This window comes from Pseudophryne corroboree, chromosome 7 (genome assembly GCF_028390025.1).
Source record: "Pseudophryne corroboree isolate aPseCor3 chromosome 7, aPseCor3.hap2, whole genome shotgun sequence".
Lineage (NCBI taxonomy): Eukaryota > Metazoa > Chordata > Amphibia > Anura > Myobatrachidae > Pseudophryne > Pseudophryne corroboree.
The window spans coordinates 300,258,262-300,273,144 of NC_086450.1; the positions used below are offsets into that span (position 1 = coordinate 300,258,262).

Sequence of the window (14,883 nt, forward strand, 5' to 3'; positions counted from 1 at the left end):
GTGTGTTTTTATTTTTTGTGTTGTGCGATAATGCTTGACAATTTGTAAATCCTAAGAAAAGTTTACACTTCATGGTGCTTTAATAAATTATCAGGACTTAGAGATACTTTGTTCTTGTGAAAGTTCAGCATGTATTATTTAAGATCATGAATGTTACATTGGTATGGAAAAAATATTTTAGAAATGTTGCTTCAAAGTAAAAAGTCATTGCAACCTTCTGTATTGTGCTATCATCTGAAAAGCTGTATACTACTTCAAAGAAAAACAGATTTTGCTGTTATGATGTTGGGAAAGAAGTTACTTCAGGTTTATTTTAACCTTAAAGTTTGTGCTTGCTGCTATATACTCTGTTGTATATACTTTATTTAATTCACCTTTCTTGTAAAAAGAAAAACTAATGTTAGTGTCGTACCTTTGCTTGTCCTTACATTTAAAGCAGGTTTAAAAAGCTTTTAGTAGAGTCCTACCATCTACTGTATGTAAAATATTTTCTTTGAGCACCCAAACCCCTCTGCCAAGTTCCAGAAAAAAATAACTGGCTGCAAAATCAATTAAGAACTAGCAAATGGCAGTGGAGGAGGACACAATCTCTTGATCTGTCCTCATTAAGTCCTGCACAATTTTTTCTGAAACTGTAAAAGGAATGTGAGGGCACTGGTTATAATGAGTGGAGATGGGGCACCTTAGTAAAACTAATTTACTAGGTGCTAGAGCAGGTTAAGTTTACATCAATGTGTATTAATATAGTAGGAAACTAGTAGTTGCTAGATTAGTTATCCCATACAATTTACCTGTATGTTAAAGGCACATAAATACCTCTTATAATCAAAGTATATACTTGTATGTCCATAAAAGTCCTATTGAGACATTATTGGAATTTTGTTATACTGTCAGTGTCATTTATAAAATGGTATTTTTGCAGCATACGTTAGGCTAATATTGTTAGTCAAAACATTTACATTCACTTTGGTGCCCTTTGTGTTTTAGGTTTTTCAAGTATTAAGAGAGAAAAAATACTTTACTTCTAAGGTGTAATCCTCAGTATGAAGCACCCATATTACTATTATTTATGAAAATAAATTTTCAATAACAAAAAAAAATATTATTTTATTTAAACGTTTATATACTACACACAAACATATATATATATATATATATATATATATATACACTGCTCAAAAAAATAAAGGGAACACTAAAATAACACATCCTAGATCTGAATGAATTAAATATTCTTATTAAATACTTTGTTCTTTACATAGTTGAATGTGCTGACAACAAAATCACACAAAAATTATCAATGGAAATCAAATTTATTAACCCATGGAGGTCTTGATTTGGAGTCACCCTCAAAATTAAAGTGGAAAAACACACTACAGGCTGATCCAACTTTGATGTAATGTCCATAAAACAAGTCAAAATGAGGCTCAGTAGTGTGTGTGGCCTCCTCGTGCCTGTATGACCTCCCTACAACCCACACAAGTGGCTCAGGTAGTGCAGCTCATCCAGGATGGCACATCAATGCGAGCTGTGGCAAGAAGGTTTGCTGTGTCTGTCAGCGTAGTGTCCAGAGCATAAAGGCGCTACCAGGAGACAGGCCAGTACATCAGGAGATGTGGAGGAGGCCGTAGGAGGGCAACAACCCAGCAGCAGGACCGCTACCTCCGCCTTTGTGCAAGGAGGAACAGGGCGCTAATTAACACTCTTGGGCGCTTATTTTCACCAATTCCTCCATATATATATATATATATATATATATATATTCTATGTGTATGGTTTACATAGGTTCTCATGCTTATAACAATACAGCAAAAGAATTTTCTTTGTTTTGCCACTTACTCATTGAATATCTGAAAAGATTTCAACAGCCACATCATTTGTGTACAATAAAATCCATTGAATTCAGACAGAGGTTGAAGGCCCTCATTCCGAGTTGTTCGCTCGTTGCTGATTTTCGCTATACTGCGATTTTCTGCTAACTGCGCATGCGCAATGTTCGCAGAGCGCATGCGCTTAGTTATTTTACACAAAAGTTAGGTATTTTACTCACGGCATAACAATGCTTTTTCATCGTTGTGCTGATCGTAGTGTGATTGACAGGAAGTGGGTGTTTCTGGGCGGAAACTGGCCGTTTTATGGGAGTGTGCTAAAAAACGCTGGCGTTTATGGGAAAAACATGGAAGTGTCTGAAGAAACGGGGGAGTGTCTGGGCGAACGCTGGGTGTGTTTGTGATGTCAAACCAGGAACGAAACTGACTGAACTGATCGCAGTGGCAGAGTAAGTCTAGAGCTACTCAGAAACTGCTAAGAAATTTCTATTCGCAATTCTGATAATCTTTCGTTCGCAATTCTGCTATGCTAAGATACACTCCCAGTAGGCGGCGGCTTAGCGTGTGCAAAGCTGCTAAAAGCAGCTAGCGAGCGAACAACTCGGAATGAGGGCCAAAGGGCTACCAAATCTAAAATGAATGTCTGATATTGAAAAATCCATAGTAATGTGTAATCTACAGTATTGTACAATCCACTGTAGATTGCATTGTTTAAGCAAGTACAAAATCTTCATTCATTTCTTTATTATATGTTATTAAAAATTATATAACTCTTATGATATGTTAACTGTCACTGACATATTTGCAAATCATATGACACACAAAGGTCTATTTACTAAACCTTGGAAAGAGATAAAGTGGACGGAGATAAAGTACTAACCAATCAGCTCCTAATTGTCATTTTTCAAACCCAGCCTGTGACGTGGCAGTTAGGAGCTGATTAGCTGGTACTTTATCTTCATCCACTTTTTCTCCATCCAAGGCGTAGCACATCTGCCCTTAATATTTTGTTAATATGTTTTCATTTAGTGCTCATTTTCATGTAACACTCTTTTATTTTGCATGGCAAGCAACTAGATGAATTGCCTTTTATAATGTAGTTACACGTATTTACTGTCATCTAAAATAACCATTCTATAAGCATTATACTGTATCAGCAATGAATGTAGACCCACTTTACTTTCATATAAATTGTTTGTTTAGCAACCAAACACAATATACTGTGGGGTATATATATCATTGCTTGGCGAGAGATAAGACAAAGTACCAAGTAGTCAGCTCCTGTTTTCAAATAAATCCAAAATGCAGTACATATCACCAATTATTCGGTACATACCTATCGGGTATGTACTTAGAAATGTGATTAGTATCACAAAGGACTGCTTTCTTGATAAGAGTTTTCCTTAGCAAACACTGGACTTCCTGGTTTAGGACCTGTGATCCCTTCCGCGCTTGTGAAGAGAGATGTGGCAGCCGCAGGGTGTGCTAGGAGAGATCCGATTGGATCCCAATCAGGGGGAATTTCAAAGAGGTGCCCATAGGCTTTTATTGGGTAATGCCACTTACAGATAGCATTAGCCACTGTGTCCACACTTTGGAACGCATCTCATTCCAGAGCTTTGGACATAATGGAATGCAGCAAAAACTCAGAAGACAGGATTGTCAGAATTTTTAATAAATTTTTGGCTTTGCTACATTCGGTCCACAATCTGTAAAATGGCAGTTTGAAGCTCATAGGTTAGTATTTTATCTCTCTTCACTTTATCTCTCTCCAAGCATTGATAAATCTCCCCCTGTGTATGTTGCCATGCACCTTAATAAATATATAACTTACATATCAGTAGGAACCTGTTATTATATTTTGTTCTTTTAATACAATAAGCTTTTGATTTATCCATATATCATGGTAATATATTTATTTTAATAAACTTGCATATTCAATAAAATAATCAAGACATTTTAAACTTTTTCTTGTTATGGAGATATCAAGCAAAATAAATACAGGTTGAGTCTCCCTTATCCAAAATGCTTGGGACCAGAGGTACTTTGGATATGGGATTTTTCCGTATTTTGGAATAATTGCATACCATAATGAGATATCATGGTGATGGGACCTAAATCTAAGCACAGAATGCATTTATGTTACATTTACACCTTATACACACAGCCTGAAGGTCATTTTAGCCAATATTTTTTATAACTTTGTGCATTAAACAATGTGTGTACATTCACACAAATCATTTATGTTTCATATACACCTTATACACACAGCCCAAAGGTAATTTAATACAATATTTTTAATAACTTTGTGTATTAAACAAAGTTTGTGTACATTGAGCCATCAAAAAACAAAGGTTTCACTATTTCACTCTCACTCAAAAAAGTCCGTATTTCGGAATATTCCGTATTTCGGAATATATGGATATGGGATACTCAACCTGTAATTTCACCATGAACTGTAAACATAGGGGAAAGAAATAAAAAACAGACAACTACAGTATGTATTCTGAAACCTAGGTTAAATTGTGCATTTATATTTAAATGTAGCCAAAGGGGATTTACAGCTAAGAAAACAATTTTATCTAACTGGCACACAAGTTATTAGGTTTGTTATACTAAAACAAATGCAGAATAAAGTGCAGGAATTTTGTTACTTTACACAATACACTTTATTATCTTTTCATAGAAATATTATATATCATAATCAGCTTAGCAAAAACTGTTGTTACTTTTTTCAAATTAAATTATGCATAATAAAATTTTAAGTTAAATACTGTACTTTCACAAACATGCACTTGAATGTATTTTAAGTCAATAAATCAGTTATATCTAGTGATGGGTTCTACACAAACATTTTTACTAACAGAGATTCCTTGAAGAGTCGTGGTGCTGCCTGGGCAGACACATTGTAGCAGGAAGGGGTGGACTCACTTTATGGTCCCACACCCCACTGTACACAGGCCTCCCAGCTCTTAATACATCCCTTAAAAAGTAAGATAATGCTAATTGTATTTTATTTTTATGTATAATTTAACCAGCTAAAGGTAAAGTAAGATAATGCTAATTGTATTTTATTTTTATGTATAATTTAACCAGCTAAAGGTAGCTAAACATTTTGCTGTAGCATATGTACATTGCTTCTAAGTTAGCTGCTTAGAGAGCTAGCTAACATTTAAGGAAACTCACAGCAAAATTTTGAGGGACCCCCAAAGGTTTCTAAGTAGGGAGAAACTTCCTCCATTTACCTCCCTCACCTTAGCAAATCATGAAATAATCTTCTTCCTTCACTACTTGGTGCTCAGTGCTTCACATCCAGCCTAATGAGGAAAATAAAATTAGAGTTCTCCTCCACACCTTCTAAAGAGGACAGGTAACCCATAGTAACCAATAAGATTCTAGTTAATTTATAGAATGTACTTGATAAGCGATAGCAGGAACCTGATTGGTTGCTATGGGCAACTTCTGCATTTGTCCGCTTTCGAATATTTGATACATCTCAGCCTTAGTACAGCATTCTGAGACTTCAAATCATGTGCACAGTTGGCTCATTGAACTCTCTGTGGAAAACACTCACTGCAAAGATGCATAGTGCCTTGAATTTATAGGTGGTAGCTAATAAACACCCTAATAGACACCCTAAGCTGCATCCTTCTGTAACAGATGCTACCACTGTTGTTAAAAATTGGAGTTGTTTATTAGCTTTAAGAGATTTTACACATTTAAAAGTATTGACTAATGTGCATGCCCTCCTCCGACATTTAGGAAACCTCTATATTTCAGGCTTACCTGTCTGCTCTTAACCAAGGAATTTACATAATGAGGGATAAGTTATTTCTCCTCATTTACTTTGGATACAATATACTGTTAGTACAGAGACCAAACAGATGTGCACTGTATCCAAGGACAGAAAAAAACTCATGGTAAAAGATCTCCTTTACATTTTTCTGGTCACACAGTGGTTTCCAAGTCTTGAATCTCAGTGTCCAAGCATATCAGCATTTTTTTCTTGCCACTCCTCGGTCAAAATTCTCTTATTGAAAAAAAATATTAAATAAGTAAAATGTGCTTAGTTGTCATCCTTTTAATTATGTGGTGTTGGACAGGGTTGTCCTTCTGTTTGTCCACATATTTTATGATTGGCACCACCAGCACTGATTTTGCCTATTTCCCTGACCATAAATAATTGTATTTGGCCCAGGACAATCAACCTATAACATCCAGTTTGAGAACCACAGTACTAACCCTTTTAACATGTGCAATGGGTTGATGCAGAAATACAATATATTAGCAATCATTGAGGAACATACAGTATAACCTGTTTGGGCAACATTTATAGTTCGGACATAGTAAAAAAAAGTGTACACTCTATAGTTTATATGTGATTAGTTCCTCATTAATGATACAATTGTATTAAGAAGTTTAATTAAAAGATTATTTTCTATGTTTTGTATTTTACAAATATCATTGGGAACTGATGGTGTTCCAATTGTTTATTCTATGCTTTTTACGTAACTCATCAGCACTTTTAAAAGTTTTTATTTCTCCTCTTTAAACTCAGTTATAGCCTGTGGTAACGACCTAATTTGTGAATTGTTTGGAATAGCAATTAAGGCAGATGTTACAAAATTATACAGTTGTTGTATTACTGATTATACAGTCATAGAAAACAGACAGGAACCAAATAAAAGGATTATCACTCTTTGCTTGCTTTCCCATACTTTAGATCTGCGTGTGCTTCCTTATTCAACAGCAAATCTATCACACTCTCTTCTGTCATTGCAAACCTTTTTAAATTTAGCAGCAAAGAGGATTAGCCACAACATGAAAAGTACTCAAAATTGTATTGCCACAGTGACTGCGAGTTTATCTCTCAACAAAAAAAAAATGTATTTTTTCCCTCCTGTTCACATTCAAGCTTGCTGTCACTGGAAACATGAAACATGTATCAAATGATAACAATCCGTAAACACTTGGATCCCTTCCTTATTTTTGTAGGATACACTGATGAATCTGTCTTATTTTACCCAGCAAAACACTCTGGTCTTTTTGGCATTATTGCCATCATCATTTTGACAGTCTTACCTGTTCTTTTGGTTCTAGGTCAGTTCGCTTGACTAGTCAAATGTGACAAGGTTAACTTAAGCTGGGTTTTATGATTTATGGATAGACATTTGTTTTCTCTGAAGCATTTTTAAAAAATGGGAATCTATATGTGCAAAATTCTGGAAGCTATACTGTAATTAAAAAAATGTGGACATTTATATAGTATCTTTATATAGAGAGAAAACATTTTTTTTATGTTTTGGCAGAAGTGGGACATATAAAATTCTGAAAACACAGTAAGCAAAATGTGAAAAATATTAGCATAAATAAATGAAAAAATGTATTAAGAATATATGTAGGTTTAGTTCCATATCCTGGGTCAGACACATGGATGATTTTCACAGAAATGGTTCATGTTACAATGCACAGAGTTGCTGTAGTGATTGAGACGGGTTGCATTCATGTGACCGCCGGTCAGCTGACCGACAGTCACATGACCTCCTCCACCAGCCCGACGGCTCACCATCCCGATGGTCGGCATGCCACCAACAGGGACTATTTCCACTCGTGGGTGTCCACGACACCCATAGAGTGGGAATAGAACCCGTGGCGACCGCAGGTCACCACCGAGCCCGCAAGGGGCTTGCTGCACTCGCCCCTCCCCGCCGGGATCCCGGCGTCGGTATGCTGCCGGGATCCCGGCATCGGTAAGGTGACCGGCGGTCTCCTGACCGCAGGTCAGCAGTACTACACCCATTGAGACACATGGTCTCAGGAATGTATTGGGCATTCCTGGATGGTGATTGGGAGGTGGCTATTGAGATGCATGGAGAGCATGTCTTATGGGCATGTTGTGGAAGTGTCACAGGAATGTCACATAACTGGTTGCTAACTCAGACTCTTAATCGCTTAAATTGGAAGCCATACTATGGGGAGATTCTGCACCTAGCATAGACACTTGCAAGTTTTGATTGTGTGACTGATATTTGCATCCAAAGATGCATAAAGTGGGCATCTCTGTCCTTGCACATTCAGATGCACATTTGTATACCACTGGAAAGGCTTTTAACCACTTAACTGATGATTTGTTTTACGAAAACCGCTCCGAAATTGTCATTTTTTTTTAATGAGTGAATTAGGTGAAGAATATGACTTTAACCCTATCCCAAATGATTTTAGTTAAAAAATGGAAAGCATTTTTTGTAAATATTTTTTTTCAAACATCAAAACATCGATCAGGAACATCGCGACCATCGGAACATCGGGAACACCGTGACTATCGCGGCTTTCATTTTGAAAGCCGGGACAGCCTGCAGGTATGCAGGGGGGTCAGGGGGTGGCTTGGGAGGGCTAATTTACTCTCCCCAGTGGCTGCCATTGTCTGCAGCCGCTGGAGGGGGGGATCCTGCCGTGCTGAGCGATCAGCAGTGATCGGCAGCACGGCAATCAGTGGGGGAAAGTGTATGGAGGCAGAGGGACCTTCCGGTCCCTCTGACAGCAGCAGCGGAGGGAAGTTTATCTTCCCTGCCGCTGCTAACACTCTCTATCTGACTGGTCGCATCCTGTGCGACCGGGTCAGATAGAGCACTTGCAGGCATGGTCGCATCTGATGCGACCATGCCAGGCAGGTGGTCAATAGCATTAGTAGAAAGTCGCAGATGCATCTATGGCTAAGGACAGAAAAGTGTGAATCAGTCCCTTATTGAAGCATATCTAAATTTCCAGTAAGCTATGTAGTACTTTTGTAAGTGCTGCTTGTGTTACTGTTATTACAGTAAATTTTATTGATATATTATATCAACCAAACAAGTGTTCTGTGGCTGACATGGGAACATTTGGCCTGATGAGAAGTAAACCCTGAAGCACTTGATGATGGGGTATGAGTCAGACAGTGGGCTTTACTAGTTTAGGAAACCAATGTGGCAGCAGGGAGAGGAAATCCTTTGAGTTATTTTATTAATGATGACTATATACCTAACGGCAACCTCTACTTCAAGATATCAGGGAAGTACCAACTGTGCATTACAGGCTTCATTTAGAATTGCACGCTAACTGCACACAATGCCAGTATGAACACAGTTGGCCGATATTTTAAGTACTACAGATTCATCCTAGTCACAGTTGTGCATGCATGCCGAGAGTTACCACATGGAGATGCAGAACAAATTTTGGCAGTGTGCATTTCAGTGAGCATTCCTCGTAGGTAACAAGAGGGTGGCTAGGCAGATGCTGGCATGTCGCGAGTGTGTTACACTGATGGTACAATATGTCTAAAGACCTATTGAAACAGATTTGTATCACTGCAACACACTGCAAGTGGGCATCTCTATTTTGCAGAAATCGACCATACCATTAGCATGACAGCTGCGTCTGACTCTGTCTATATTTTCTGTTCTGCAGCTGAATTGTTTCTGGTTGCTTTCCTTTTCTATAAGCTGCCGTAGCATTTCTATCTCCTTCTTTTTCTACTCGTTATCTTTTCACTTCTTTTTTTTTCTTATTTTGTGGGTTATTGTTATACTAAAACTTCTTGAGCAACCCTCTACCCTCATGCTTGAGGATAACCACTTATTTCGGCCAGATGACATTTGAATGGTGATTGACCTTTACTTTATTGGTGACATGTCAGGGTATTGGGTGTGCTTTTATATGGTGCATGGTGGCAGTGAAAGTAGCCTTGCTGTTGCAGGAGTTAGTCTCAGGTCAGAAATGATGCCATACTGACAATGGTACACTTTTCTTAGACAGGCATTTGCTGACACTTAAAATAATTGGAGGCCAGCGACACCACTTTGGGTGGGTCACTCATGAGGCATTATAAGATGGAGTAGGCAGAAACCATTTGTTGGCACCATCTGGGCATATGGGTGGACATTGTGGCAATGCAGGACCTCAGAGTGGTGGTCTTCTTTGCTTGCTTTCTCCTTGCCACCATAAAAGATTTGCTAATATTATTATCAATAAGCTGATGACCAATTGTATTGTTTACTCTTGTTATCTGTGTGATTACTAATTAGTGTTTATATTTGTTATTGTACTGTTTGGCAGTACAAAGCCTGAACATGTAATTAAAAGGTTTAAACTACTCATGCTCGCATTTCTTTTACTACTTTTGTGCAGTGCAGGAGAAAACTATATGCTATATACAATACATATATACAATACTTATTCTTAAAGCAGGTTCTGTAATGTACTGCTCTATTCAGTGATTGCTCAAATGTCAGCACTAATGGGTACTATCAGCACACAGAAGCCCATTTACAGGAGCCATTATTTTTTGACTTTCCAATCATGACCAGTGAAACCCTATAGATCCCATGTGACATGCCCATAAACAGCATACAGTATGTGAAATGTTTAATTTTCATAGATAGCGTCTCCCTTGACTACAGAACAATTTGCTTTTCAGACCATCAAATTTACATAAAGCACATTAAACTTATAGAAGTAGTGTGTGTGATTGTGCAGATACCATGTGGATGTACCTTTGCCTTATTCGTTGATTGTTCAACCCCATGTAAGCCTTATGTGTGTGCCTAGCAGCACAACTGCTTCCCGTGCATGCCTTATTTTAACAAATGCCAGACTCAAGACTCATGTGCTCTTTTTAAATACCTACATTCACTCCACAGTTTGCATACTTATAAACCCTGCTGTAAAGGGGCTATATATTCACTGTATCCCATGGAGTGATGATGCACATTCACTTCTTAACTTGCAGGATATGTATTGAGTTTAATGCTTACCTGTTATTGGAATTTACACAACCTGACAAGATTTACAGAGAATTGTAAGATTTGATCCTTCAGCATGATCCCTGACAAGTCTAACAGGAGCTGTAACTCTTGGTCAGTATTGTCCTAAAGACAAGACATATTGTTAAGGTAATACATTCTTTAGATCAGAGCCTAGCTCCTATATTGGTATGGCTTCAACAAGGTAGGCTTATGAGACACAGGGCTTCAAAAGTGGAAAGAGGTCTGCCAGTGAGAAGATGTTTCACCCTAGAATGAAAGGGTCTATTCTGCAGAAATTGAAAGAAGTACAGTATTTAGAAGGGAGTGCTACAGTATATACATTTGGATCTGACAGAACTGAGGAAAGGTGGTGTCATTCAGATAATGTAGGTCTTTCTCCTTCCATAAAATGACTGAAGTCCTATGTTTGTCTAGAGGAAAATCTGGGTTGTGGAATAATAAAATGATAGGAGAAGAGCCTAGGGCCAATTTAAGCTTCCTATTGCTGAGATCCCAGACAGACAATGAACAGGAAACTATTGGATGGGAAGCAACAGTCCGTGAGTGCTGAGTCCTCAGAAACCAGAGGATGGAGGAGACCATAGAGGGGCTCAATTTCTCTACCTTGATAACAGCCCTTGCCTTCCAGGCACCAGGATTGCACCCAGGATTGCACTGTTGAACACACTGTGCATGTTGTGCAGCTAAATAATAGCTTTTGAAACATGAAAACATTGGTTGCTGTAATATCTATAACTGCATTTGTTGATGCTTATTGGCCCAAATAAAAAGGATGTTTGAAATTGAAAAAAAAATTAGACATAGGGTAGAATAAATATCGGAAGAGCCTGAAAAAGGCGGATGAACTGAAGGAGTACATTCATCTTTACCAAGTTCATTCAGCGTATCCATGAAATAAAATGACAAGACCAAAATTGTGGGTCGGACATGACTTGATCTAATATGAAAGGGAAGTTAGCTATATGTAAGGAAACTACCTAAATAAGTAATTTTTTTGTGCATGCCACTTAAACGTTAAAGAGGTATCCAAGGTGAGTTTAGTGGGTCTAGGAATATAGAAATCAAATACTTTCATTTTACTGGTGTTAATTTTGTAGCCTGTGTATTGTGAATAGAGATCAAGTTCAGAGTGGTGAGGCCACAAAGAAAGCTCTGGATTTGTGAGAGACAATAAAACATCATTGGCATATAATCTAATTTTATGCTCAGATGAGCCAGCACTGGAGATGTCTGTTTTATTACGTATCCTCTCCACTTTGGGTTCCATGACTAGAGCAAACATCAGGAGTGAGAGTTCACAGCACAGTCTTGAACCATTGGCAATCCCAGAAGAGGTGATATGATTGACCGAGACCTTAACAATGTGGGGATTATATAATGCTGAGATACAGTACCTTCAAAGAATTTACTTAAAAACAGCATCCTGTGAAGTACCTCAAAAGCAGAAGAAAGGTTGGTTGAGTCTGCACAGGATCACTTGGTCAAATTGATATAATGAATGCTGTAGCTTTAATCAAATCCAATCAAACCCTCAGCGAATACCAGGTACCACAGGTATATATATAAAAAAAATTGTATTTTTTGACCTATTAGCACCCAGCAACCATACAGGAAAGCTGGGTTTTCTTTCAGATCCCACAATACATGGTTCCCAGTGTTATCAGGTGTGATATATCTACCTGCGGTCAAACCACACTGAGTATGCCCAACCTCGTCTGATCTTGGAAGCCAAGCACTGTGGGCCAGGTCAGTACCTGGGTGGGAGACAACCAGAGAATACCAGGTACTGCAGGTATTTTTATCCAAACCAAGGACACAGGACCTAGAACTAAGCAATACATTCCATATTCAATTAGCATTTTTGTGGAGCCCGGCCTATTTCACGTTTTCTCTTTCTTCCTGTAATATCGTTATCTGAGATTATATTGTTCCATATTCAGGAGGAGAGATCATTTATTTATTTAATTATTTATTTGTCAGTATTGGAGACACATATATATTTTCGCTCACTGAGCTATCATGCCAGATTTGTAACAATCACATCAATTGATGTTTATTCTGATGGATTGACATAAATAATTTACTTAGTTGTTATTTCTCTTTTTGCCTTATAGCCATTATTTTAAGAGGGTATATAATAAAAGCTACATTTTAAATCTTACAATTTTTCATAATTTTCAACAAAAGTGTGCCCCAGAAGAGACACATAGTCTTTCTTTTTTCTCTTTGGCTCCGGTACTATACGGGAACCATTCTCTACTTTTCCAAATAAGTACCTCAAAAGCAAAGTACTGTACCAAGAAATTCAGTCAAATGCTTTCTCAGCATCCAGGGTAAAGAAGAGGGAGGTTCATTTCTGATTATGAATGGAGTGTATCAAATATGTGGCCTGTCTAGTATTATCTGATACTTGATGACCAAGAATAAAACCAACCTGATCCATATGGACCAGATGCAGTAGAAGGGGGCCAAGTGGTTAGCCAAGATTTTTGCATATATTTTAAGCCTATAATTTTTACATTGTGTAGAGTCTCTACCAGATTTTGGGATTATCACTATATCTGCTAATGTGGAGGCTGGAGCAAAAGATTTACCTTCTCGGACATTAAAAAGGGAAGTTTGGTGTGTGGCATGTTCCTTAACAAAGGATTTATAGTATTGGGCTGAAAATCCATCAGGAGCTGGGGTGGCTGAAGCTTGTATGGACTTAATAGCAGCAGATATCTGCTTAACCAAAAATTCCTCATTAAGTGTAGAGAGTTTGTAGAGGAATAGCTGATAGATATGAACATACTCCCTCAGTCCCAGTGACTGAGGATAGAGAAGACTCTGGCAAATTATATAGAGAGCAATAAAAGTTTCTAAATTCCTCCACTATTACCTTAAGGTCATAAGAGAATGCCGCCATCTTAATAGAATTTATATATCATACCGCTAGCATGCTAATGTCTCAGCCAATAAAGTAACAATCTTGTCTGCTTTATCATAAAAGCGCTGATGTCATTTTTTGCATTATAGTTGCTGCAAGGCGAGATTTAGGTGGTCTATCTGGGCAAGAAGAGAGACACAGGTAGAACTTTTATGTTGCACAACCAGGGCAGAAATTTGGGATTCTAGAGTGAATTTCATGAGCTGCCTTTTAAAGCAGTGCAGAAGGAATGGCCATGACGTGGCCCCTAATGGTGGTCTTATGCGTCTCCCAAAGGATACCGAACTAACTATTCTTTTGGACATAATAAAATGTGCAAGTCTATAAATCATGCTCTGGACAGTTATTTAATTAATGCCTAGACATGTGCCAAGTGCTTGTCCATATATGGAGCTGCTTCTGACTATTAACAAAGTGCAGTTTGAAAAATGTATTTACAGATGGAGCCTCGCTCATCTAGCCTTCTCTGGTGCACCATGGTGCACCAAGGTTTATTAGCACAAGCCTTTCATCTATTGTTCTCAGCTCAATACAATACAGAGCACTGGCTCAGTTATTCCTAACAAAGGGATAGATGAGTAGGGCTCCATCTGTAGTAGGTTATTCTGTGTACTTTGGAAAATAATTAAAATGTAATGTTAATCTAGGCAGTTACTGTATTATTTTATTATAGACTTTCATTGTTTAATAAATGGACTGTTAAGGTATTCATTTTATGCCATAAGAAAGAAAAGGTGATATGTATCAAGGCTTGGAGAGAAAGAAAGTGTAGAGAGATAAAATATGAACCAAATAGCTCCTTACTGTCATTTTACAGACTGTAGGGGTAATTCAGACCTGATCGCATGCTAGCTTTTTTCGCTGTGCTGCGTTCAGGTCAGAACTGCGCATGCATATGCACCTCAATGTGCAGGCGTGTTGCTCAGGTACAAAGCAGATAGTTGATGTGCGATGGGTTTTACGAAGAATCCATTCACACAGCCGATCACAAGGAGACTGACAGGAAGAGGGCACTTGTGGGTGACAACTGACCATTTTTAGGGAGTGTTTGGAAAAACGCAGGCATGTCCAAGCGTTTGCAGGGCAGGTGTCTGACATCAATTCCGGTCCCGGACAGGCTGAAGTGATCGCAGTGGCTGAGTAAGTCCTGGGCTACTCAGAAACGGCAAAATATATTTTTGTACTGCTTGGCTACACATGCGTTCGCACACTTGCACACCTAAAATACACTCCCCTGTAGGCGGTGACTATCTGATCGCAGTGCTGCAAAAAACTGCTAGCAAGTGATCAGGTCTGAATTAGGCCCTGTGTTTGAAAAATGACA

The 14,883-nt window shown here is 38.2% G+C and overlaps 1 protein-coding gene and 1 pseudogene across 10 annotated transcripts in view; both read left to right on the forward strand.

Moving 5' to 3' along the window:
* The window catches only part of RBFOX1 (RNA binding fox-1 homolog 1), a 916,481-nt gene that overhangs the window by 884,700 nt on the left and 16,898 nt on the right, over positions 1 to 14,883 (forward strand). The window lies entirely within an intron of this gene.
* On the forward strand, positions 12,308 to 12,425 carry LOC134946335 (5S ribosomal RNA; annotated as a pseudogene).